Raw genomic sequence first — 27,781 nt, 5'->3', positions numbered from 1 at the left:
TCTCAAATTTTGTTTTAATCTACTATCTATTTCAGTCTTTCTTATCTCCCTTTTAAACTTCTCCAAAGAGAAGATCTCATTGGTTTGTTAAAGTTACCACCATCAGTTGCCAAACACTCCGACTGGGTAGAACTTTCATGCAGAACCACATTTTACGCAGCAGCTCACCTTTCTCATGCCCAGACAGCATCCCTGGTCCCCTAAGTAGTAGCCAGATCTACAGGTTTCATGATCTAAAGCATGGAAATCTAAATGCAAAACAGTCTCTTGCTTCTTTGCTCAGGAGGGGAGGCTGTGTGTGGCAGGCACTTGGAAAAGAATAAACTATGCAGAGCAGAGCTGGTCTAAGTCCTTTCTGTCCCTCGCCCCAAGCATCTACAATTATCTTCGGGGTAATTGAGGGTTCTTTGCAAACGTCATTATAAGATTGCTTTTATCTATTAGTAAATCCTCATTTTGTGGGTAGTATTTTTGTTGTGAAATTATACCTTTGGAAAATGTGCATTTCTTAAGACTGCAGAATACACATAAGCATTCCTCAAAATCATGAACACTGACGCCAAAGTGATATGCACAATTGTGAGAAAGATGAAGAAATTAAGGTAAAACTGTGCCTGGATATCGCTCCAAATACTCTTTAAACACATATTCTAAAGCAAATCTCATTTTCTTGGCATTATTTTAAATGATCTTATCTGCTGGTAATTCCCTGTGGGTTTAAATTTAACCAATATAAAGCCCATCTAACAAGCCATCTGTGCTTTCAATGGGCCACTCCACCAAAAGTGAACAGTTGCTCTAGCTAGCATTTGGAAACCCTATGCCAGCAAATGAACAAATGGCCACATTTAGGGGCCTGTTTTGAATCTCTAATCCAAAGGCAAAGACTATTGAAGGCCATTCATATTGCATTTAAATTCTACTTTCTGATTAAACATACTCTGTATGTTAAAGGAGGCAATATAATGTTGGTTACTTTGCTAGAAACTCCCTCAATTTCCAAAATTATTTCGCTAATTTTGTTCCCTCCATGGTGGGGTGGTGATAGAAGCAAATCCCATCTGTTCTCTCTAATGGGCTAGGGAATCTTTAGTTTATATCCCATATATGGCCTTTGGCTTAAATTTATGTTTGTAAAACCCTTATGGAAAAAGGCCCAGAGGACCTAAACGGTGCCTGAAAGCACTTAGAAGCCTGACTGTGCCACACAGGGAGAGAGGCATTTCTGGTAATATGGTAGGCTGGGTATTAGACCAAGTTTTTCCATGCAAATTAATTAAAATTCTGATTAAAACAAAAAATGAACTCTTCCTAAAAGTATTGATGAGCTGCAAGATAGTGAACTGTCTGAGGCCAAAATCTTAAAATTTGGAAGCTCTGAGAGAAAGTGTGTGCTTTAGTCCCTTTGGCCTGAGGGCATTTGCCAAAGTGGGAACCTGAGAGGTGATTTCCAAGTCCCCATTAGGGCATGAAGACCAGAGACAAAGTGGGTGGTCTAATAAGAAGCCTTCTCCTCATAAAGCTGGGACCTCATAGAGTTCCACTTTCAGTTTAAGGATTAACTGGGGAAAAATCGTCACCCTCCTCACTGAAGACTGCAAGGAGAGTTGCTTTGGTGCTTTGGCAATAAGAAAAGCAGAGAAAGGGTGGGGTAGTGAAAATGACAAGCTGATTTTTGCAAAATTTTTGCCCAGATTTGCACAATCAAATTCAAGGCATCCAGTTAATCTAAAGAGTGTCTAGATTGGGATGGCTCCTGGGAACGTGGCAAATTCTATCTGAAGGAACTTGCCTCCTAGGCCTCAAAATTTTTCCATAATTAATTCTCCAAGGAAGAAAGAACTATGAACGATAGCCAAGTGTTCAGAGGAAAAATTAAAATCCAGGCTTGGAAACATTTGCAACGTCAAGAAAACTACAAAGTATGACAATGTACACTTGTGCGAGAAGTAAATAAAGCTTTTAGATAGAAATACAAAATATAATTGAAAGTAATGAACCAGTGGACAGAGCTTTCTGTTTTGTTTTTAAATATGTTTTTATTGATTTCAGAGAGAGGAAGGGAGAGGGAGAGAGAGAGAAACATCAATGATGAGAGAGAATCATCGATGGGCTGCCTCCTGCAAGCCCCCTACTGGGGATCGAGCCTGAAACGCAGGCATGATCCTGACTGGGAATCCAACCAGGTTCCTGAGTCGATGCTCAGCCACTGAGCCACACCAATTGGGTAGTGGACAGGTTTAATAGCATAGGAGACCCAGCTAAAGAGACATGAAAATTAGAGTGAGTATATCTGGAAAGATTTCAGCTATTATCAGTTGAAATATTGCCGGTGCTCCATGATTCCTCCTTTCCTGGAACTCTAAATACATGATTTTTATAACTAACAAATATCTTCTAACATCCAAATATTCAGAGTTCATTAGGTATGTTTACTGTTTTCCTTACTACTACAGATGATAGTGTAGCAGACCTCTTCACCACTAATCAAGGATTTTCTTTCCTCTAACTTCCAACATTTTTTTCACATTCCTTAAGCCTGTACTGACAGCCTCCCTTTAAACTTTCACTAACATTCTCCTCAAGGTCTTTTAAGCTCTCACAGTCTCCTTAAAGTCCTTCCAGCTCCTGCCTGTTACTCAGGCCCAAAGCCAATGTCAAATGTTTTCAGTTTTTGATGGAAGTATTCCACGCTAAGAAACTAAATTTGTTGCTGTTTTCCATTGTTGTGTAACCAACCCCAAACTCAGTGGCTTGAAACGTCATAACTTATTTTACGTATGAATTTGATATTTGTTTATGGCTTGACAGGGATGGCTTATCTCTGTTCCACATAGAACCAACTAGAGACTTAACTGGGGAATGTAGGATACACTTTGAGGATAACTTATTCAGGGACTGGCTGGTTGGTGCTGGCTCTTAGCTGGCAACTCAGCCAGGGCTGGAGGCAGGATTTTAGTTCTCTATGTGGCCTCTCCACACACTGCCAGGGCTTCCTCACAACATGGTGGCTGGATTCCAAGATCTAAGATCCCAAGGAAGTCAGTAAAAGTGTATGACTGTTTTATGGCACAAATACATGGCATCGTTTCTACCATACACTATTGGAAAAGGCAGTCATAAAAAAAACAACACACCTGTATTTTATGAGGAGAGAACATAGACTCCACCTCATGATAGTGGGTCACTTTGCAAAATAAAATCTACCACACTGTTCCACTTGTCCACCAGACCCCAAGTCCAATCACCTTCGCAAGGACATAGGTCCAACAGTGGTCCTTTTCTCTTCCCCATAGCAGTTCAGACTGGTCACATTTCACGTGCTCAAGAGCCACATGGCTAGAAGCTTCTATATCAGACAGCACAGGTCTAGACTTTACTTATTTATCCTGCTTTTGTCTTTCCTTCCAGAATGAAAGCTATATAAGAACATAGGCTTTGGGGGGGGGGGGTTCACTTATGTATCCCCGCTGGAAATATGTCTGACTTTAGTGGCCCTCAAAAATATTTGTTGGGAAAATGGATTGATAAATATCATTAGTGTGCTGAGAAAAAAACACAGGATTAGCTCTGTTTTATGTCATTTCCCAGAATATCCCAGAGAAAGTAAACTCAGTGGTGGATTGCCTCTATTGGCCATTTTACCTTCCTGACCCACATCTTTACTCCTTTCCCAGGTATATAACCTGCTCTAAAACAGGGCTACTTTGAGTGAAATCCAAACCAATACATTGGCCTCAGACTCAGTTCATTCCTCCTGGATTTCACTGGATGTGGGTCTCTCTTTCTTAGATTCCCTCACTCTGCTGGAGGAGGGCTTTGATTCATTTACAAAAGAGACTGAGAGCAAGTTTAATACTCAGCATAGTTCCTCAGCAGTTGCCATTTCCCCATTCATCTTTTTCACCCACCACCAGATTCAAAGAAAGCAATTTCAAAGATAGAAATTACCAAAATATTACCTAAGGCCCCTTAGCCTGCCTGAAAAAGTTCAATGTGAGCTACATCTCAGGAATTCCTGAGGAGTAACAAGGCTTTCTTTACATTTTCTTTCTGTGTTGACAACTGAGAAAAAATGCACACAAAACAGTCCTTTCGATAACTTAACCTAAGGCTAGCTAGGGCTGGACAGTGCCATTTCATCTTAAGTGACAGAAACAAAAAGCCTTTTATTTAGGATTACGTCTCCAAAATCAACATTCTTGAAATGGCGCCCGTTCTCATAGCCTCCTTCTCTGAAGCATAAACATTGTAACTACCTCTTTGAATCTTAAGTGTTAGGCCACAGGGTCTGGGTACAAATACTGTGTTCCAGTATTCAATGCTAGATCAGATATCGGCTGTAATCCCTTTTAGTACAGTATAGCTGTCTGAAGGAGAAACATTTTTTTCCAACAGAGCAGATTCTGCAGCTCTGAAACTCTGAGTTCTGGATCGAGTTTGTTTTGGTAATGCATACCTCAGCTTCTCCAGAGAAAGTTCCTCTCAGGGGTGAAATGATGGCTTCAATTAGACTTGGCTACACCAGTCAAAGCCTGCGATTGTGATTCAATGGGCTGTCGATGTTTTATTCTGCCACCTTTGACATAAATTGTTTTCTGTCTGTGGCCCAGCTCCAGCTCTGTTCCATGGAAGCCATCCATAAGTGTAAAATGTGCCCCGTGCACAATAGAACCATTGATGCCTTCTGAATGGAAGGGTGCCCATATTCCTCTTTCAACCTGCAGATTCCTCTCTTAAAGGAGAGCCCTTCTTCTCACTCTCTCTCTGCAAAAGTAAGTCCATGTGTTGTTGCAGGGTGCTAGGATAAGCCCGGGGACTCAGAAACCCTATGAAAAACTAGATGCAAGCTGACTTCTTAGCTGAATTCTTATCATGGTACCTAAAAGACTAGGAAAGCTCAGAAACACAGAAGAAATTGAGCTTTAAAAGTGAAAGCAACAGGTATCACTTCTCTGATACTCTTCCAGAAGCAGAAAAGCCATTCTCTTCAGGAGCTATTCGAGATAAAAATAGGTTTCAGTTCACAGGAATGATTCTTTTACTCATATTCTCATTTCAAAAATTATCTCCCTTACTTTCCTTAAGTCTTTGCTCAAATATTCAATTGTTATCTTCTCAGTGAGGTTGAGAGTCAAATCATGAACCCAGAGGTCCCTGGTTTGATTCCGGGTCAGGGTGCATGCCCAGGTTGCAGGCTGGGACCCCAGTAGGGGGCATACAGGAGGCAGCCGTCTGAAGTTTTATGTTTCTATCTCTCTATCCCTCTCCCCTTCTCTCTGTCTAAAATTAATGAAAACATATAAAAATAATAAAATAAAATAAAATAAAATTGCAAAATCAATTCCTCTCTCTGATCACGCTCTCTCTTTTGCTATACTATTTATCACTTTTTAATACTTGATATAATTTACTTGTTATGCTTATTATTTATTATATTTAAGGCAAGCTCCATGAGGGAAGGAATCCCTGTCAGTTTTGTTCAAGCACCTAGAATAGTGTCTGTACTAATTGGCACTCACTAGCTATCCTTGAATGAATGTAAAAATGAATTAATGAATTGGGGAGTTACAATGTAGCAGACACTAATCGAGGCCCTGTAGATACAGGATAACATTGTACTAGATCATTCTGAATCAAACGCAAATACCTTCAGGGGCCAGGGAGATGCAACCATGAATAAAGTGGGCCAGGAATGAAACAATGGGAGTTGGGTGGGACTGGGGACACCTGGAGAATACCTACCCCCACCAAAGGCATCAAATTCAATTTAGAAAATTTCTCAGCCATACAAAACACATCTGCAGTGTGTATGAGCTTCCACATGATGATCTCTATAATTCTATGTAGTTTCCAACATACCCATATTTTCTTCCTCCTGTTTTTAATTCTTTCCAAACTTTCTATCTCAGAAAGTCAAAATACTATAAAATCTGACTCAACTTGAATAAAATTGATGTTCCATTTGAAAGTTATCCCATTTCTGGTTCTAATTAAAAACAGTTGTGATCAAGTATTATTTAGGAGACTTAAGATGTTTCATGGGTAAGAAACAATAGTCACCTCCCAGCATCTGCATGATTGACAATTGAGGTATACATGGAGATCCAGACTAACTTATTTTTTCACTTATTTAAATTGCTGTGTGAACTGAGAGCTTTTATTTAACCTCTCTAGATACCAGTTTACTGATCTGTATAAGAAACATCATGTTCTTCTAATTTTATGATTCTACCTAGATTCTACTTCTCCTCCTTGCCTTAAGAATATATAACCAAACATCATTTAATTTATGAAGCTGAAGAATGCTATATAAGGCATTTTGTATTAAGCCATGGTATCAGTCAGCTATTGCTGTGTAAGAAACAATCCCAAAACCTCAGAGCACGCACTCATGACTGCAGGTTGGCAGGCGTGGCTCTGCTGCACATGCCTCATGCTGGCTGATAGGGGTGACAGCAATGGCAGCAACATCGGGTGCCAAGCCGACCAAATAAGCATTTTGCAAGCCTCAGTCCACACCACATTTGGTAACATATGTCTGCACAGGGGAGGCATGAGAATGCTCCACTCAGCTATCCTGTTTCAGGAATATTATCCAACTACAGATCCCAATAATTGCTACTGTGCATCTACCTCCATGTTTATGGGGGGCCACATTTCCCTAGGGCTGTTCCCAGCCAATGTCAAAGTTCAGTGATAAAGGGTACCGATGCAGGGTCATTCCTGCAAGATATAGGACTCTTCAATTGGGTGACTTTGGCTTCAGGATTTCCCATTAGTCTGGCCAAAACTTTCCTTGAACAGCCTTGTGATCCGTCCCCTCTCCTACCCTCTTCATTCCTCCTCTCCTACACCTGTCAGGTCTGCACCTGGGTCTGAAAAATTGTCCCTCTCCCTCAGCCCCAGCCCTTTTATCTTTCCAAGCATGTTTCGTGGTCAATTCCAAAACCATGGAGTAGAAAATCGCCCTCTTCTTACCTTAAAGCCATGGGAAAGTATGCAGATGTATCATGCTCCTACAGGAGAGGGAAACATGGGAACCAATGGTTCAGCTTGCCACAGTAACAAAGTATAAAATAATTTGTGAAGATGCTATGTAAAACACAAATAAATTATAAAGAAGTGTGGTAGGCAGAATCCTAAAGTAAGCTCAAGATTCCCACTCCCTGATATACATGCCCTGAACTGCTCCCCCTCCCTTTTAGTGTTGTCAGGATTTTTTAATATAATGGGCTTTCACTTCCATGATTAGGTTGCCAATTAGTTGACTTTCAGTAGGTTATCCTGGGTGGGCCTTACCTAATCAGGTTATTCCTTAAGAAGAGGAAGTCAGAGAGATTGTCCTGCTGGTCTTGAAGTAAGCTGCTACGTTGAAGAGGGCCATGTGGAACTGACTTGAGAGTTGTCCCCATCCAACAGCCAGCTAGAAAACCAGAATTTCAGCCCTACAACTGCAAGGAATTGAATTTTGCCAACAGCCCATGAGCTTAGAAGATCCTGTGCCTCACATGAGATTGCTGCCTCAGCCGGCACCTTGATTTCAGCCTGTTCGGACACTGATCAGTTTACCTGTACCCAGAGTCCTGACGCCTGAAGAATTGGGCGGCATTTTAAGCTGCTAAGTTTGTAACAACTTGTTATGCAGCAATAGAACCTTAATACAAAAAAGACATTATGAACTCAGGAGAGATGGCTTAGCAATATTTTAGGTTTACTGAAATTAAAGGAGCCCTTCAAAAATTCGTCAATGATGAGTATTTGAAGGTACCTTCACACACACACACACACACACACACACACACACACACACACACACACACACACACAGTAGTTGATAAGTCACAGCCCTGATCTTCTGCCTCCACTGGGCCCTCCTACCACCTGTGACTCTCTTTTCCTGAGCTGTCTCTCCTTCTCACCATCTATAGCAGCTGCCCCCCTCGATCTCCCCCTCTAAAATATAGTCTCTCCATGTCCCCTTCGGTTTCAGATGACATCAGCACCTAATTTCAGCCACATGAACAATAAATTCCATTTGGGTTTACGCCACTCTGATTTAGGCGGTCTATTGCTTGGAATAAAAGATTCCTAGAGAACAAATCTCTTCCAGCAATCATCCTTTCTCTCCCTATTTCCCCTTCACAGCCAATGTCGTGAACACTTTGCTCCATTTCCCCACCCTTTCAGACATTCCTAGCTCGCTGGGATCCGAGGTCCTCCCTTCACTCCAGGGGCAAGGTGGCTGCCAAGTTCCCCACAGACTTTCATCCTTAGGGCAAAGGCCACTGCTCCAGGCTTATTTTATTTGATGTTTCAATGGCAGTTAGCAGTACTGGCCACTCTTTTCTCTGAAAATATGCTCCGTAGGCATCAATTCTTCCCTATTTTCCACCTTTGATCATTTCCTTTTTGTAAAGTTTTTGGATTTTTTTTCCTCTGCTCTTCCCTGAAATTATGATATTCTGGGGTGATGGCTTGGTCTAGAAACCTGAAAGTTACGCTTGATCCCACCCTCTTCCTCATTCCTTGAAACTAATCATGTATCAAGCTCTATGAAGTCTCCTTCCAAAATGTCCCCAAGCCCGGCCGGCATGGCTCAGTGGTTGAGCATCGGCCTAGTGTCCAGGAGATCACGGTTTGATTCCCAGTCAGGGGACGTGCAGGAGGCAGCTGATCAATGACTCTCTCTCATCATTGATGTTTCTCTCTCTCTCCCTCTCTCTGAAATCAATAAAGATATATATATTTTTTAAATGTCTCCAAAATCTGTCCACTTCTCTCCCTTCCCAAATGCCACCAGTACCATCCAAGACATCACCATCCTAGTAAATATTCATCTAACCGTCCTGTCAGGCCTCACTGCCTCTGTTCTCACCTCGCACAAATCCATGATCCTCGCTACAGATTGGTTTGCCCTTCTAAGTTGCAAATCTGGCTTCATCACTTCACCCCTTGAAATACTCCCCACCACTCTTCAAAGAAACAACCCCACTGTCAGGGCCCCCGATGATCTGATTTCCACCCTCACCCCGACCTGTCCACCTTCACTCTTTGCCTTCTTGCCCCTCCCACATTCTCAGCACCAGCCATGCTCCGGTTTTCAGAATATGCCATTCTCTCTCCTGCTTTTGTTTCCTCTAGGAGAAATCGTTTCCAAGCTTTGCTACCCAGCACCTCCTTCCTCCAGGAATTTTTTCCTGATCCCTACACTCTGGGTGGGTGTCCCTCGTGCATGCCCTAACACCTAGGCAACACTGTCCTAGCATTTCTCACTCTTTTTTAACTGACCATTGCTTGCCTCTGTCGCCCACCACCTCCATGAGAACAGACACCGTAAGTGCCTTCCCCACCACTGTGTCCCCAGCATCCAGCACAGTGCCCGGCAAGAAATCGATGCTCTGCAGTCATTGTTGACTGAACATTGAATGAATGAGTGTGCGCTATGTGAGCTGGTTTTGCTCCTTCTGAGTTCATAGATCACCATCTTAGAAACTGTGCCCTGCTTGTTGTGTGGTGAGTGACCATCTGTAGGCACTGGCTAGACACTCTACAGCTCCTAAGGATGCCTAGGCTGAACAACCTTGGCAAAGGCAGGGCAGGTCCAGGTGCCAAAACCCGTAACACCAGCCTCTGTCACCTAACTTCCCCAGGCCTGATGCCCCTCCTTCAGAGCAGAGGGATTCAGCTCTCCACCAGCCTCTCTTAGAAATTAACTTTAGACTGATACCTTATGCGATACTTATATGTAGAATCCAAAAAAACAAACAAACAAAAACAGACCTATAGATATAGAGAACAAGCTCATGGTTGCCAAAAGGAAGTGGAGGGGTGGGAATTATTTTTAATCCAAAAAAAGAAATTAACTTTATGTCCTGCTCCATCAAAACTGCCTTTAGATCAACAATTTATAATCTGGAGTCTTCAGGTCTATAGAATTCAAGGATTCTGTAAAAAGTGGGGGGAAAATAGATCATTATTTTCACTAACCTCTAATTGGAATCAAATATTTCCTGCAATATCAATGAAGGCAACAAACTATAGTGATACTAGGAGAATTTGTGACGTTAACAAAAAGAATCACATATAGTTTCATATCACATTACAAATATTGCAGCTACCTCAAAATATCATCAGTGCTCACCACTACTTTGAAATAACAATGCTCCTAGACCCTCCACTTGATCTTGTCATCTGATGCATTAATAAAGAGGCATATATATTTTTCTACGAGACATTTGTCATTTCTTACTCATTTGACAACTCTATTTCAAGAACGTTGTAATTTTTTAATCAATGTATTATATTTTATGCTTTAAAAAATATTCTGAGAAGTAGTCCATGGACTTCTCCAGATCACCATGGCATAAAAATGTTTAAACACCCTTTCTTTATTTTCAAAAAACAAACAAAAAATTAAAACAAATAAAACACTCAATATCCTAAGCTTTGCCTTTCTGTTTCTCAACTACTGTATCTGAAATGTAAGAATCTATTTTGGATTTTGAAACTATTAACTCTTTCTTATTGCATTTTTGCTCTAACAACCATTATCTCCCCTGTGGAATGGAGGTCTCTGGCTGAACTGAGAGAGGGTCAGGTATAACAAAATACTAGAAAGAAAAGTGTGTCAATTAGCATCACGAAATAGTATTTACCCAAAAGTGCTTGGTAAAGAAAGCACTTGAGATTTATTCCAAAAGACTCTGATTCTTCCTCCCCCCCCCCCCCATTCTGGGATGAAAAGCAACCGAGGGGCTGCGCCATACGGTTTAGCAGGAACAGGGGAGACTCCAGAGCTTTAGCAGCATTCCAGTCATCGGTGGCCTGGAGCAGATGCCACAGATGCACACCCAGGCACCCTCATAACAAAACTCAGTCTACAAATGACCCCTCTACTGCTGTTGGCAGCACCCTGGAAACTCTACTTCCAATGAGAGATGTCTCCTTCTACCCTGACTGTCCAGCCAACCACCTCCCAAAGCTCACTGCCTCATCGATGGCCATGACCATGTGGCTAAGTGGCTGACACTCCGCATTAGACTCACTGTGCTACCCCTTTTCCTTCTGCCCTGCTTGACTACAGAGAAGAAATTGGTGGTTAGTTCAGATTTAGGGGGAAACACCAGGGGAGTTAGACTACGATGCCCTGTAAATCCATTTTACTTTTCCATTTTCTCTCTTTGTATAATTTTCATTTAGACATCTGCAGCCATCCTAGAAACTCATGAATTTGTGATGCCATTAATGTTTTGAAAAGCAAGTGTGTCTCTTCCCAGATGTCATTTCTGTATAAAGATTTTTCTTCTTCTGTACTAGTTCAAATAAACCAAGGCATGGATCTTATTTGAATGAAGATACAGACCTCACACTCTGCCACACGCCAGCTGTTATGAATAAATATTATGACAGCCTGGACACATGATGAGCCTTGATGCTGATAGGGACAGGGCAGGCTTCCACTCAAGAAGGCAGCAAAAACTCTAGTGTTGGCACACTGCTGTGCTCTTCTCCCAGACCACTGTCAAACCACCTGAAGGAAACACTAGTCTAATTTGCAATCTATCACAGGACCTTAGAATCAAAGGGGTGGCTCTAAGTACCTATAATTGTTTATAATCACTTACTTCAAAACCCTGAGATGTACAAAAGTGCATACAGCACACCCTAGGGGTTATCATTTTACCTAGGAAGTTATACTATGTTATTCTGGCCCCCAATATCACAGGTGGGGTAACTTGGCTATCAGGATAGATAGATGATAAATAGATGATAAATGATGATGATAGATGATGATGATAGATGATAGATAGATAGATGATAGATAGATAGATGATAGATAGATAGATAGATAGATAGATAGATAGATAGATAGATAGATAGATAGATAGATGATAGATAGATAATAGATACATCGATAGATAATAGATAAGTAATAATAGATGATTGATAGATAAATAATAGATAGATATAGATAGATGATAGATAATAGAAATTTAAAATCAAAACTAGAGAAAAATATACAGGAGTGGGCAAAAGAAGGTTTATAAGTGTGATTACGTGAAACATGGAGTTTATTCTTACATTAATATTTATTGTTGTATTATTTTCCATATGAACAACTATAAACCTACTTTGGCCCACTCCTGTATATGAAAATAAGGCAATCAAGAGCTGAGGGGTGGGGAAGAAGGGGAATAGAGCAGAGTATATAACTCCACATTAAAACACTCAGATTAGGGAAAGAGTGAAAGGGGCATTTGGACAGCAAGATAAGGTGGGAACATTATATTCTAATAGAAACGAGGCACCATAGAAATGTTGATGTATGAAATTAGCTGGATCACTTTTTATTTCCAATGTAATTTAAATAGCATATTATAAATTCTGATTTACTCTTTCCCATCTACCTGCCAAATGATTTGTGGGTAGTGGGTGTTCAATAAACAAGCACTGAAGTCGCCCATTTGTCAAATTAATCTGCAGGATGAGTGTGAATACAAAGTAATTATGTGGGTTCTTGGAACCAAAAGTCCACTCCACACTTCTGTCTCAGGTCAGTCCTTTTGGGATCACTGTGAGACAAAGAGTAGACATGTAAATCAATTATTAAAAACTTCTCAAACTCTGAGATTTGAGTTCCTAGACAGTGCTACCCATCTGATATTTTGTCTTTTCGGACTCCGTGTCCTCAATAATAGTGACCTCTACTAATTATTGCATCTTTGAGTAAAGATGGAAGTCTTACAGAGACCATGGAAATTTTTTTTTTTTAAAGATGAATTGCATCAAACCTCAAGGAAAAGCAAATACATCTCTCCCTAGATGCCATAAAGTCATAGATATAACAATATTAGAATTTCAAATACGGAAGAATGTGATCAGTAAAATTCATTAAAATCCATCTTTTCGTCGAGTTAACTATTATTCTGTCTTAGGATCAACTATTCATTTAAAGCCTCAAAGTAAAAAACCTCACAACCATAAAACTTCTGAAACATCCACATTGGATAGTCTTCATTCACTTCAAAACAGTAAGTGTTTTTTGGCCTTGTCCACTGACCGGCCAGGAGTCACCAGACAGAGCTCACAAGTTGCTCTTCTCTTCAGGAGAGCCAGGATTCCTTTGTTCGCAGGGTGCCCTACCAGATTAAATATATACCATGCCATATCACATGCAAATATTTTAAAATGCATTCTTTAAATGACTTCACACCAAACCAAATATCAACTTGCAAGCAAAGTTTACAGAGCGAAAATAACTGTGAACTACCACCACATTAAGGGTTTCATTTAAATAAATGATCTCATCACAAAGCTAGGAAATGTAATTAGCATTTTCCCTTCCCTAGCAGTGAAGAAACCATCCCCAGTTTCCAAAGAATGTAAAATCTTCAACAGCTATATAAAAAATTACTGACTGTGCTGGACAATTTTTCCCACTAATTCAAAAATATATTGAGAGTGGCTAAAAATGTGATCAGTCCCTTGTCCTTACCAAAATTTGTCTCAATATCACACACACACACACACACACAAAATCAAAGACTTAGGTTGTGCCTGGGCTCTGGGAAAACAGGAGACTTTATACATACTCCCTCTTCAAAAGAGAAAAGTAGAGATGGCAACTCACAAAATTACACTAGTGATACATATCACCTACGTTAAATTTACTTACTCTGGGTTATTTTTTTGTTATGCTTGTAAGAGCCAACACTACGCTCTTTGATCTTGGAGATAAAAGACAGTAAGTGATACACATTGCTATCTTTATTTAAAGAAAGCAAATTATCTTCATTACAGAATGTGCCATATGACCTCGGTCTTTAGAAAGGCCTGTAGAACCAACATGTGGATTCCAAGCTACATACATGCATTGTTTGCCATTACAAGGAGCTCCAGCTTAATTGGAAAACCTGGTTGAATCTGAGGATATAGAAAAACATCTCGAATGCCTTTCTGAAGGTCTTGGCTCCCACAAAACCTCGAGTGCAATTGGTCTCTCGCTTTCCCTCTTCACTTTCAAGCTCATGTGTATTTTAAGGGACATTTAATCCATATGTTTCTGAATCATGGACACTGAGCTCATTAAGATTTTTGTTTGGTAAGAGTTTTCTAAATCCCAAGATGACTTAGGAAGACTTTTTATAGCCTGTTTATTTTGAAGCAAAGAAGTCACGTTTTGCTGACAATAAACAAGATTTAAAAGTAAGAAACTTTGAGGCTTAGATAAAACAAGAGTTCAAGAAAGTTTGTGCACATCACACCAGTGCAACACTCATTAGCTGAACCCTTCAATTTCCTCCACCCAAAGCAGAAATAATGGCACATCGGGCCAATAAATAGTTTTTTTATAAACATAGTCTACAGTACCTTAGAACAGCATAGCTTTTTTACTTGAGGCAATAATTATTCAATAGAATAGCACATTTATTCCTTTTTCGGTGGAAACGTTGTCAAAAGTGAGTGTTGCTGATTTTGAGTTATGATGTGTGGCTTGATTTCAGTGTGTGTGCAAACTCTGAAGTGCTCTTGGCAAAATCTTCATTAACTCACATGCTGTTAATTTGGAATTTATGACTTAGGATAAGTTTACTTATAATTCAACTCTGGAAAAAGATATCGAAACAAATTTATATATAAGCAAGAGTTAGGTAGAGTCTTATTTCACCTATTTATGATAGCAAACTTCTTTATTCAATGAGCACTCCTTTTCACGTAAAAAATATACTCGCTATAAATAACATCTTTATAGCAAAAAGCTACTAAAATACTTTAGTTGTCAGAAGTTTATATACCTAGATTTAGTAGTTGTGTGTACTTGATAGTAACATAATCTAATTTATTTAATTAACCGATCATTTGGGTTAGCCATCCTCTCTATTTGTCTGAATTCCAATGTGTATTTTCTGGTGTCAGAAATTTTGTAATTCAGATAGATTATCAGAGTCAAGGCTGCAAGGCTTTGTGCTTCAGCCACATTAATTCCAACATATTCTGTTTCAGAATCCATTTAACGGACATCCCAGAAGCTACCTCAATCATAGTATTTCCTCAAATGGTTACAGCTTTAAGAATATTAATAGCACACATTTTATTAACTTAAATGTCTTGAAATAAGTCAGCAAATTGCAACAATAAATATATTTTAGGCACCTGTTATGTGCAAAGCATCATGCTAAATATTAAGGAATTATCACTGATAAGAGACTGCGATTTTATTGTGGGGTGAACTTATTTAAAAATATGCGATTAATCCAAACACAGGCTGAGTGGTAAATGCTTTAAGAATGTACTAAAATGAGATAGGACAAAACTGGAGAGAAGACCATGAAGAGAGCTTCTGAGAATGTGAATCGGGCTCTGAAGAAAGAATCTACTTGAGACAAGCAGAAGGGAGAGGAGACCAGGGAGCCATTCCCAGCAAAGGAAGGAAGCGCCACCAACAAAGGCAGGGGAAATGAGAAACCTGAGCAGGCTTGGGGCATGCCAAGCAATTTGACATGACTAAAGCACAGATAGGGAGGAAAGATTAGCCTAAAGCTAAGCTGGGATTGGACTCAATAGACAGCAAGATACTGTAGGAAAATCCAGAAATGAATGTGGGATCGGGGAATACAAAATTTAGCCAATATTCTATTGTGAAGGGAATGATAAGTGTTCTAACAAGAGAGAACACCTGCTGGATAGGATACAAGGAGTTTATTTTATCCCTCTAGTCATGGGGGTTTAAGAAAGAAAAGAAGAGAGGGAGAAATAAATAAAATTTTTTAAAAAGGAAGGGGAGAATAGAGGAAGAAAAAAATATATATTTTCTTATGAAGAGTTTTAACCATGTATACACTGTGTCATTTATTTTTCTTGAAATATCTTTGAAGTGGACATTAAGAGAATGAAATATCAAGTTAATGTGTCTTTCATTTCAAAGACAGTGATGAAATAGATTCTTCTGTCAACTTTAAATCTCTGGCAGAATCAAGCTTTTGAATAATTTCAGGGTTCAGTTCTTCCATGGACTTAAAGAAAACCCATTTCTCCATTTAATCCAGAGAAAACTTAACTGAAATGTACATGGAGCGTGTGGACGCTAACAGTGGATGCTGTCCTATTTTTACCTGTTTTCACCACAACTTTAGCATCACCTACTGTATTATCCCTGCCAAAGGATGAGATCACACAGATGACTGAAATATTCTATAATCTTCCAACATTCCACATAAAAGTTTCCATATTCTTGGAGTCAATGATCATACCAGTCAGTGGTCATACACAATGAAAGTGCTGTAGGTTTCTATAATATTATCCCACTTATTTAGCATATTTTACTGATTTCTCTTTTAAAGTTTTTAAAGGAATACCTTAGATCTACAAGCCATTTGGAATTTGCCTTTTGCATGGTGTGAGGTAGAGGTCAAGATACATTTCTTTTCGATGTGGATATCCAATTGACTCGTCTTTTGCTTGCTGCACTGTAGTGTTGAATTTGCATTAATCAGACGAAAGTGTATGTCCTGGTCTGTTTCTGAACTCTCTCCCTTCTCTTGGCCAGTTTGTCTCCTCTTGAATCCCACACCAGAGCTTCAGTGTAAGTGCCCCAGTTTTATCCGTCTCCAAGATTGTCTTGTGTGTTACTAGTCCTTCGCATTTCCAAGTAAATTTTGTAGTCAAGTTCCACACACACACACAAAACTTTCTGCTGGGATTTAGAAGAGTGTTGCATTAATTTTAGAATCAATTTAGGTATAACTGTTGTCTTAATAATACCGAATGTTCCACTCCAGTCTTTTCCATTCATAAAGTCTTCTTTAATTGTTATGTGTTTGTTGCTGATGTATAGAAATATAGTTTATAAGGTTCCTTTAATTCACTTGTAAACTATAACAGCTTGTACATTCTTTAAGATTTTCTACATATACAATCATGTTACCTGGAAATAATGTCACCCTTTCTTCCTTCTATCCAATTTTATAATTATAATAAATAAGGAATACAGGTAACATTAAAAATGTATAAAAGCCCGGCCGGGCGTGGCTCAGCGGTTGAGCGTCGGCCTAGGATCCAGGCGATCGGGGTTCCATTCCTGGTCAGGGCACATGCCCAGGTTGTGGGCTCGATCCCCAGTCGGGGTTGTGTAGGAGGCAGCCGATCAATGATTCTCTCATCAGTGATGTTTCTCTCTCTCTCTCTCTCTCCCTCTCCCTTCCTCTCTCTGAAATCAATAAAGATATATATTTTTAAAAAATAATAAAAATAAAAATGTCTAAAAGATATTGGATAACAGGAAAACCCAAACACATTCAAAAGTAATATGTCTTTATGTTCATTTTAACACTAGCATCCTAAAATGACAAAGAGCACATTGCTTCCTGAACGAGTGCTTTTCTTGGTTAACATCACCTGTGTTTAAGGCAGGGGTTACACTCCCATCATCAAAGCTTCCGGCATGGTTACAGGATTACAATGGTAGACTTTGGCTTAGACATTCTTGCTATTAGCAACTCTACTGTTGATTAATACAAATAACTGAGAAATGAGTACAGGTTGAGCAGGACTACAAGCACCATGAGATTGGAGGACCACCAAAAGGTGCGGGAAGGAGCACCCAGTGTGTTCAAAGCCAACGCTCCCTTTATTTGTGCTTCTGCCTGAGCTCTTCTTCCCTGGGGGAGAGTTTTCTCTATGGCAAACATCAATCCCAAGCAAGTAGGGAGCTGAGAAATGGATAGTTTAACCAAGGTGATATGTCTTTCTTAATAAGTAGACTGTTTTAGTCCTTTGAAAAACATCTTTCTTCAATAGCCATTTCTATTTCATTTTGTGTTTTTATTTCCCTATAAAAGATGAATCTGACCTACAGCAAAAGCCCAAGGGCATAGATTATTTTATTTCCATGCATTTCTGAGGTACTAAAACAAGAGTCAGAAAGAATAAAGACAATTATTCCTTTTGTATTTCCTCTGTAGTGCACACCAGAGTCTCAGAAGGTGGCCTTTGAGAATCTAAACAAACGTTTAAGGCTTGTTTCCGCTCATTAAAGCACTGTGTCTATGCCTGTGTGGTGCATGGGAAAGTCCCCCTAGTGCAGTTAGAACCACTGGGTTGCAGGAACACAGAGGCAGAGGCGATGAAAGTCAGAGACACTAGCAGAGAGACAGAGTGGGACTTGGATGGAGAGGCTGAGTACAAATGCTTCTTAGTTTGGGAACCCCCTTGAAACAGTCCCTGAGAAAAGAATTTTTAAGCCAATAATTTTTGGAGATGTGCTAGTCAGGGTTCTCCTGGGAAATAGTACCAATAGGATATATAGAGATGTATTATCTCATGATGGATTTGCTCATGTGATTGCAGAGGCTGAGATGTCTGGTGATCTGTCATCTGCAAGCTGGAAGTCCAGGAAAGCAGCTGGAGTAGTTCCAGTTCAATCCAAAGGCCTAAGAACCAGCCGGGCCAATGGTATGAGTCCCAGTTCAAGTCTGAAGGGCCAAGAACAGAACGCAGATGTCCAAGGGCAGGAGAAGATGGATCACCCAGCTCAAGCAGACAGCAAATAGGCCCTTCCTTGGACTTTTGGTGCAATTTATTCTCTCAACATATTGGATGATGCCCCCTGCATTGGAAAGGGGTGATCTTCTTTACTCAGCCTATCGATCTCAATGCTAATCTCTTCTGGAAACAACCTCACAGGCACACCCAGAAATAATGTTTTACCAGCTATCTGGGCATCCCTGAGCCTAGGCAAGTTGACACATAAAACCAATAGGAGGTGATCCAGGAAGTTGGAGGAGGGGGGATATGAGGCAAAAAAGCAGAAAAGCCAATGGGCAGGGGGGTATATTCATTGGGTGACTCCAATGGGCTCTATCCTGCCCTGGACCCTCTGAGAGACTATGCATGTTCATTTTCCAACACGATAGGCATTAGCCACATGTAGCTATTTAAATTAACTAAAATTTAAAATTAGGTTCCTCATTCTCATGAACCACATTTCAAGTGCTCAATAGTCACAAGGGGTTAATCACCACCATACTGGACAGGGTGGATGACAGAATATTTTCACCATCACAGAAAGTTCTAGTGGACAGAGCTGGTGTAGACCCCCAGCATGGAATTGTCTTATCCAATGGTCAAGGAAGCTGGGTTAATTACCCACCAACTCTCACCCCTTCGTGGATGAGGGTCGCTCATGGAGCCTAACTACCTTACCTTCCGGCTTCTCCCTCCACCAGAGACCACTCTTGGGCAGAGAGATGCCCAGGGCCACCTAGGCGTCCAGGCATTTTTGCCAGCTGACCTCTGGAATAGCTGCAGGGACATGTGTGGGGCATCAAGCATCTGCTAGGGCTGCATCCACAAAAGAGGGAAGGCAGAAATCTTAAGAGACACAATGAAGATTAGAAAAGGAAGCCCTTTAAACAAGAAGAGAGGAAGAGGAGAATAAGAAGGAAGAAGAAAGGCAAAAGGGGGGGGGAGGGAGGGAGGGAGGGAAAGAGCCACATGCCAAGTACAACACATCAGTTGGTCAAAACAAGGATCTCTCTCATCACCAAAGAAAGAAGCTGGGCAAAAATGCCCATCACACAGCGGCCCTGTGGGGAAACCTGGCCCTGCACGCACCCCCACACCCCGGCCTGCTCCTCTCTCTGATGGAAAGCTGACCTCACTGAGACCCAGCCCACGGTTCAGCGCCTTTTTAAAAGTGTATTACAAATGGGAAAGGGAGCGCAGGGCAGGACTTAATGCTCAGAAAAAAAGGCAGCAGATTAACGAGAACTGTATCAAAGGTTCTAGAAAGACAACGCAACCCTCCCAAGTCCTCCTTCATCCCCTGGCCTGCCAGATGGCTCAGGAAAATGTCAAACCCTGGCCGAGCTGCTATCTGATTTCCTGATGGCTGAAATTTTAACAGGAAACAAAGATTTCTTTCTCATGATTCCATCTTTAGAGATAAAGCCTGGGATCTCAGCACCCTTGGAGAGAAAAATAATATTAAAATGTTTTTTGTTTTTAAATAATTCTCTCAAATATTTCCCCGAGAGGCCTGTGTTATGTAGAGAAAGAGAATCGAATCATTCCCCTGAGTAAGAAGAAAAGAGTCACGGTGTGGACAGTGGGCTGGAGGGGGCGACGACTGAAAATGAGAGGCTGCCCGGTGGCTAGGCCCTGAGGTGACAGGTTAATTTCACTAAGGATGAGTGAGGTCAACCTCACACATTCCAAGAGGATGGAATGAGAAGGGCTCTTCCCCTTCGCTGTATTCTCAAAACTTCAGAACCCCATGGAACCATGAAAGAAACATCAGACACCACCAAGGTGAAGGACATTCTACAAAATCCCCGAACGAACAAGGTCCTAAAAAAACAACAACAACAAAACAGAAAAGACCAATAAACTATGAGAGGCCAGAGGAGATCAAGGAGAGGTAACGACTAAATGCAATAAGATAAACCGAATGGGATCCTGAAAAGGAAGAGAGACATCAGTGGAAAAACCAGAGCAGTCGCAATAAAGTACCGAGTTTGGTATCACCAAAGACCAGTTGCAAGATTGTGCTTTGGCTAGTCCGGTGGTGGGAAAAGCCACAGTGAGAAAAACAAAGAGAAAACGGTGGTATGTAAGTGTTAGAGACACTGGAGGGCTGGGTAAGTGGGTGCGTGCCAGGGAAATATAAAGAATAGCAGAAAAAGCCCTTGTTTGCTGACCTGCTTACCTTACACTTCCTCAGCTATTAAACATTCCAAGTAAAGGTAAAGGTTTGATTTGCCGGAGGAAGAATAAGTTAATACATCAAAATAAGTTCAACTTGACAACGTATAATATAAATAGTTGCCTTCAGACAAGTGATGGGGAAATTAGCTGCGCTTTACGTGCCCGAGCCAAACAGAATGGCCTCAAATCAGCGGTAACAGATGGTGTACAGAAATTAAGCCCAGCCCACGGCTTTCAGATAAGTCAGTTAAAATTAAAGGAAACAAAAATGCTGAAATGTGTGTGCTTTTAATGTGTGTGCTGTGCTCTCTAGCCTACTGACAAACGACAAATTACAGTTTGATTTAGTCCCAACGACAAAAGTTCTAATTCGGGGAATTTCTTTGTAATCATTTTAACTGATTTCTATTAAACACACACACGCACACACACTCCATATTTTTATGACAAATAACTGAATCGTTAACAATTCCAAGACTCAACAACTTCAGCAAGTGTTTTATAAATGGAAAAAATCCTCCAAACCCACTAACAATATAACTGGAAATATGGAAAAGTTTACCCAGTTTACAAAAAGAAATCCCTGAATCACATGAACCACACAAATGAAGAACCCAAATTGCTGACTTGTCATTAGGGGTTTAGGAGGGTGAAGATTAAGACATGGGAGGAAAAGCAATTAAGCTGGGGCGGGGGGAACCATAATGCAACAAAGACACAGCTGAAAATAAGACTTCTGCACATGCTGATGTGATGGCATCACATGAAACTCTTGCAAACACTAAACCTATTCCATGGGACCTCATTAGTGTTAAAAATGCGCCACCTCATCTTGTCTTTCCCTTTAATGCTCATCCATTTTCTGTCTCAGCGTCCCATTATGTAGGACCTTATGGTGTGCGCGTGTGTGTGCCAGGGTGCTGTGACTTTTCCTGCTCTCAGCACAGGATCCCATGCACATTTCGTAGGCACCACCCATTCTAAGTTCTTGACCGTTGCCTCTCAAATTGTAATATGCACATAAGCCAGCTGGGGATCTTGTCACAATGCGGGTTCTGCAGGCTAGGGGTGGGGCTCAGTGTTCGCACGTCTAATAAGCACCCAGGTGAAGTCGATGTCTGTGGTCCAAGAACTATACTTTGATTAGCAAGAGTCTGGAGGACTGCGAAGGGTCAGGCGGAGAGATGAAGCAGCTTTGCAGGCGTGGCTGCTTCGCCTCCCCGTGGACAGCGCAGCGGAAGACAGCGCGCGCTCCTGGAACCGCGGGCCCGGGCGCCGGCTCTGCAGACTGGCTCTGATGTGCCCCCGCTTTCCCTTTCCTGGAAGCCAGTCGAAGGGGGTTTAAGAGACCTCCATGGATAACCTAACTGTATCCTCTAATGTTTACGAGACAAGGGGATGGCTGCCTGATTGCCACCTGACTAAAGGGGAGGGGTGCGATCGTGTGGTAATGTGCTGGCTCTCAGAGCTCACAGGAGCCGGATGCAGGAGGCAAGAGAAAGAATCAGCAAGTGCAGGATCAAACCCTGGGTGGAACCAACACCAGATTACAATTCTCCCAGGGAAGTAAAGCCTTCCTCAACTCTGCTCTTAATTCCTCTTTCCCTAGGGCTCCAAACAGCAGCCAGGGAGTGGGGGAAGGGGTGGGGACCCGCAAGAGAGAAACAATGTCAGCATTTCCCAGCTAGCTCGCCTCCAGCCAAGAGAGGAATCTGGCCTGATCCAGAGGAGGGCAGAAGCTCTCAGGAAGAGCTGAACATATGGCATCACACCTTCGTATCTGTGACTCATTTAGTAAATGAATCACTTATTTTGGAGCACTGTAAACAATGCTGCCTCATTCATTTTTAAAATAATGAATAAGCACAAAGTAACGTTTTAAATGTACATGTAAAATATAATAGAAATACTTTGAAAAATAACATACGCATCATCTAGTTCGAGTCACCTTGAAGACCTCAATTCTATTTCTGTTCCTGACCTGTCCAAGAAAAGAGGTATTTTGGATTCTGGTTTATTATTACCTTATTTTTATTTATCATTTTATCACATATGTTTGTATCTTTAAAAAAGTGTATTGTGTAGTTTGCATACTTTACACAAATGGAATCTTCCAAAGAAAGAAAGAAAGAAAGAAAGAAAGAAAGAAAGAAAGGAAGGAAGGAAGGAAGGAAGGAAGGAAGGAAGGAAGGAAGGAAGGAAGGAAGGAAGGAAGGAAGAAAGAAAGAAAGAAAGAAAGAAAGAAAGAAAGAAAGAAAGAAAGAAAGAAAGAAAGAAAGAAAGAAAGAGGGAGGGAGGGAGGGAGGGAGGGAGGGAGGGAGGGAGGGAGGGAGGGAGGGAGGGAGGAGAGAGAGAGAGAGAAAGAAGAAAAAAGAAAGAAAGAAAGAAAGAAAGAAAGAAAGAAAGAAAGAAAGAAAGAAGAAAGAAAGAAAAAAGAAAGAAAGAAAGAAAGAAAGAAAGAAAGAAAGAAAGAAAGAAAGAAAGAAAGAAAGAAAGAAAGAAGAAAGAAAGGAAGGAAGGAAGGAAGGAAGGAAGGAAGGAAGGAAGGAAGAAAGAAGAAAGAAAGAAAGAAAGAAAGAAAGAAAGAAAGAAAGAAAGAAAGAAAGAAAGAAAGAAGAAGAAAGAAAGAAAAAGAAAGAAAGAAAGAAAGAAAGAAAGAAAGAAAGAAAGAAAGAAAGAAAGAAAGAAAGGAAGGAAGGAAGGAAGGAAGGAAGGAAGGAAGGAAGGAAGGAAGGAAGGAAGGAAAGAAAGAAAGAAAGAAAGAAAGAAAGAAAGAAAGAAAGAAAGAAAGAAAGAAAGAAAGAAAGAAAGAAAGAAAGAAAGAAAGAAAAGATGGCATTATGTGATTTTTCAACTGGAGTGGACTTGGAATTTCTAGGAGAGACAAGATGCACTGAGATGTCCAAAACTTTATCCAAAGTTGATAAGAGCTATTCCATAGATGAAGTTCAAGGGGAAGTGGTGAGGAAGAATAAAGTTGCTCTGTCTTTGCACCTACGGAGCCTAGTTGGTTACATGTTTGAAACGACATGATGCTGTTTAGAGGAAAGAATTTCATAGGTTAGATATGCACATGTGTGCAGATCATTGCACATGAGCCATGACTGACAAGTGGAAGATTTAACAAGAATAGAGCATCTATACTAAATCAAAAGAAATAGTCCTTCAGCAAATAGCTGTATCCATATCTGCTTTTTTTCAATTACAGTTTACCAATATTATTCTGTATTAGTTTCAGATGTACAGCATAGTGGTTAGTCAATCATGTACTTTACAGAGTGGTCCTCAGGATATTTCAAGTACCCACCTGACCCCATACATAGCTGTTAAGATATTATTGACTTATAATCCTGATGCTGTAATTTATGTCTCTGTGATTATTCAAGGCTTGAACTTTGGGAGCTGAAAGAGACCCTAAGTCTCATCCTGCCAAATCTCCACATTTCTTGGAGGGTGAAACTAAGACTTTTATCATGTTAAATAACTTGCCTGAAGAAACAATCATGTGTTGGTGGCACTGAGACCAGAAATCCCTGTCCCCTGACTCCTAATGCAGTATTCTCGCCAATAAGCCATGAGGCCAAGTAAATAATTTCAAAGAAGCAATTTACCTGAAATAGCCAGCAGACTTATATTTACTGTTAGAAAAGCCATTTCAGTGGGAAATTGTATCTGGTGAGTAGAGCAGAAAATCAGTGATATAAACACTATACATTTAATATAAATTTGCTTTTAAAATAATGTTAAGGTGAAGAAACCTTGAAAAAGAACAAAGTCAAGGTCTTACACTTCTTGACTTCAAAACATTACAAGTCTACAGTAATCGAAACAGTGTGGTACTGACATACTGACAGGCATATAGAACAGTGGAATACAATGAGGCCCCAAATGAACCCTTGCATATATGGTAAATCTTTGTTTTATAAAGGTGCCAAGACTATTCAATGGGGAAAAGACAGTCTTTTTAACGAATGGTGCTGGGAAAACTGGATACACACATACAAAACAATGAAGCTGAACCCCAGCTTTATACCATATACAAAAATTAATAAAAGGGGATCAAAGACCTAAGTGTAAGAGCTAACATTATAGAAGTGTTAGAAGAAAATGTAGAAAGAAAGCTTATGACACTGGATTTGTCAATTGCTTCTTGAATGTAACACCAAAAGCACAGGCTCCAAAAGAAAAATAGACAAATGAGATTATATTGAACTTAAAAATGTGTGCTCATCAAAGGAAATAATGAACAGAATAAAAAGGCAACCCATCAAATATGAGAAAATATTTGTAAACCGCGTATCTGATAAGGGGTTACTATCCAGAACATTCAGAAACATTCAGAAAACTCCTACAACTCAACAGCAACAAAAAATCAGAAATGGGCAAATGACTTAAATAGAAATTTCTCCAAAGAAGATATACAGATGGCCAGTGAGCACATGAAAAGATGCTCAACATCACTAATACTGGACAAATGGAAATCAAAACCACAATGAGATACCACCTCACATTTGTTAGGATGACTACTATCAAAAAAATAGTATTAACAAGGATGTAGAGAAATTAGGACACTGTGCACTGTCAGTGGGAATGCTGCTGTGAAAAACAGTATAGCAGTTCTCCCCAAATTAAAGATTTTAAAGACATGTTAAAGTTTACCACACTCCCCCAACTATAAAAACCTGAAAAGAAAATGGAGAACAAGCCAACAATTTGATTAAAGGGAAAAGATCATTTTGCTACAGTTTTGTGAGTCAGGGTCGAGGAGGAGAGATGGGAGTTATAAAAACCAGGCGCCATAACTTCCCTAAGTTAAGAATTGTGGAGAATAAACACTGGGTCTGGGAGATAGATATCAAATTGTCAGCTTTAATACCGATTTTTAAAAAGAAGACATGAGCATGCCCAGTGACATCCCCAAAACTCATGAGATACCTTTGTAGTAAGGGCCAAAGTTTTAGGTGCGGGATGTTGCTCTAACAGAGGCCCCTCCACACGGAAACCAAGGAAAGGGGAAAGGAGCATCCCCCTCCACTCCCACACGTGAGTACCATGTCTTAGTGGAGATTTAAATCCTAAAATTAGCAGCTGTGATTGGGAGAGCAGAAAATATTATATAAAAATGAGAAAATGGGCCAAGAACTAGCCTTAAAGTCCAGTCTTTTCCAAGCTCTGCTTCAGCCATTTAGAAGCCCTGCAGCTACTAAGTGAATGAAACTTTTAACTTCTTAAACTTTGGGAACCTCTCTACTTTTGAGGGTACAAAAATTGTGTCCACGAAAGTGCTGGACAAACTGCAATCGCACTGTGCAAACTGCACCTTTTCCAGTTTTCAAACTTCTAAACTGCCGAGGTTTCCCAAATCGCTAAGCGCATCACGTGAAAGAGTATCACTGCATTTTAGTTCCCTTATTCAGACAAAGGGAGCAAGCCACAAATTTGTTCTTAAATCTCTGTGCTTGAAACTGCTTATACTACAGAATCTGCCGTTACAAGGAGGACATTTCCTCTCAAAAGGCAGCCAGGAAACTCCCAAGCCAACTGGATGGTCTGCATCCAGGTGACCCGAAAACCGTGGCACAAAAAACCATGGGCAGGTCTGAGTCACAGACACAGGCTGCCTGCGTCTTCTGGGGAGCGCTACTGTAGTTAAAGCGATAAATCATCAACGAGGGAAATATAAACACTGGTTACACAAACAAATTCAATTTGAGAGTGCCTTAATGAACCGATAATGAGTGACATGTGGGCAGCGAATGCCCTGCAGGCTGCCTCGGTGTGCTTGCTTTTGAAAAAAAAATTAAAACCGCATCAGTTCCCCTCATCTTATGACTCATCTCATTAGCAAAAGGCAATTGAAACAACTGACTTTTGAATTAAAATGCTATCTCCGAAGGAGGAGGGAGAGCACATCTGCCATTGATAAAGAAATGAACCAGCTGAGAAAATGTAATTCCCTCGATTAGGACAGAAAGAAGCTAAGGAACAGAGACGTTTCTTCTGACGAGTGGGGATTTAAGAAACACTCAGACCTTTCCACTTGTGCACGTGGGGCCGTAATCGAAGTGAGCTTTCTCCTTGCCTCGCAGCTGGGACTTTAAAATTATAGGATTTTCCTCCTCACACTTTGTCCTTATTGGCTGAGACTTAAAATAAACACGCCCACACACATGCACAAAGCATTTTACTTGGGAGGGAAAAAGATAAGGGTTTAGGCTTGTATAATGAAAGTCTAGATAACAGAAGTGCAGTAACAACTATGAGATTTTTCCCTGGGGATCCAGATCGACCCACAGCATTTCCATTTACTGATAATGAGAAGCACAGAGTCAAAATAGATAGGTCATGGTCCCAGCCAGTTTGACTGAGCGGTTGGACTGTGGACTGAAGGGTTCTGGGTTTGATTTTGACCAAGGGCACGGACCTCGGTTGCAGGCTCGGTCCCAGCTCTGGTCAGGGCATGTGTGGGAGGCAACCAATCGATGTGTCTCCCTCACATCGATGTTCCTCTCTCTCTCTCTCCCTTCTACTCTCTCTGAAAAGCAATGGGAAAAATATCCTTGGGTAAGGAGTTAAAAAAAAAAAAGACAGGTCATAGGAACAGTAAATAATGAGCTTTATTGAAAGATAATGCCTATTTCTGTCACTTCAAGGTCCTTCATACTTCACACTGTCAGCATGTGACATGGGCGTCCTAACATAGAACTCTTGCTCTTCAGAAAATAAGAATTCTGACCTTACAGAGGTGTAGCTTAAGGCCAGGTCCACCTGGGCAGGGTCAAGCAGCCAGCAAATAGTCCACCACCACGTTATGATGAAAGGGAATGCCAGCATGGACCTAACTGGCCAACAGGAGTATGCTGACCGGGGGGAAATGCCGCACCCTCCATCTCAGAGCACGCCGAGCACGCAAATGGTTCTGTTATTTGCTGACTTGACTTCGATTTGTGGAAAGTCCTACATATTTGTGTGAAAAGAGGGGAAAAGACACTAGTAGAAGGTATTTAGGACACGTCTCACAAATCAGGCGCTTCAAGTCCTTACCTACACTTTGAGGCCTTGAACAAACTTGCCA

Source organism: Miniopterus schreibersii (assembly GCF_964146895.1).
Source record: "Miniopterus schreibersii genome assembly, chromosome: 3".
NCBI lineage: Eukaryota > Metazoa > Chordata > Mammalia > Chiroptera > Miniopteridae > Miniopterus > Miniopterus schreibersii.
Note: the sequence above shows the minus strand (reverse complement) of the source record.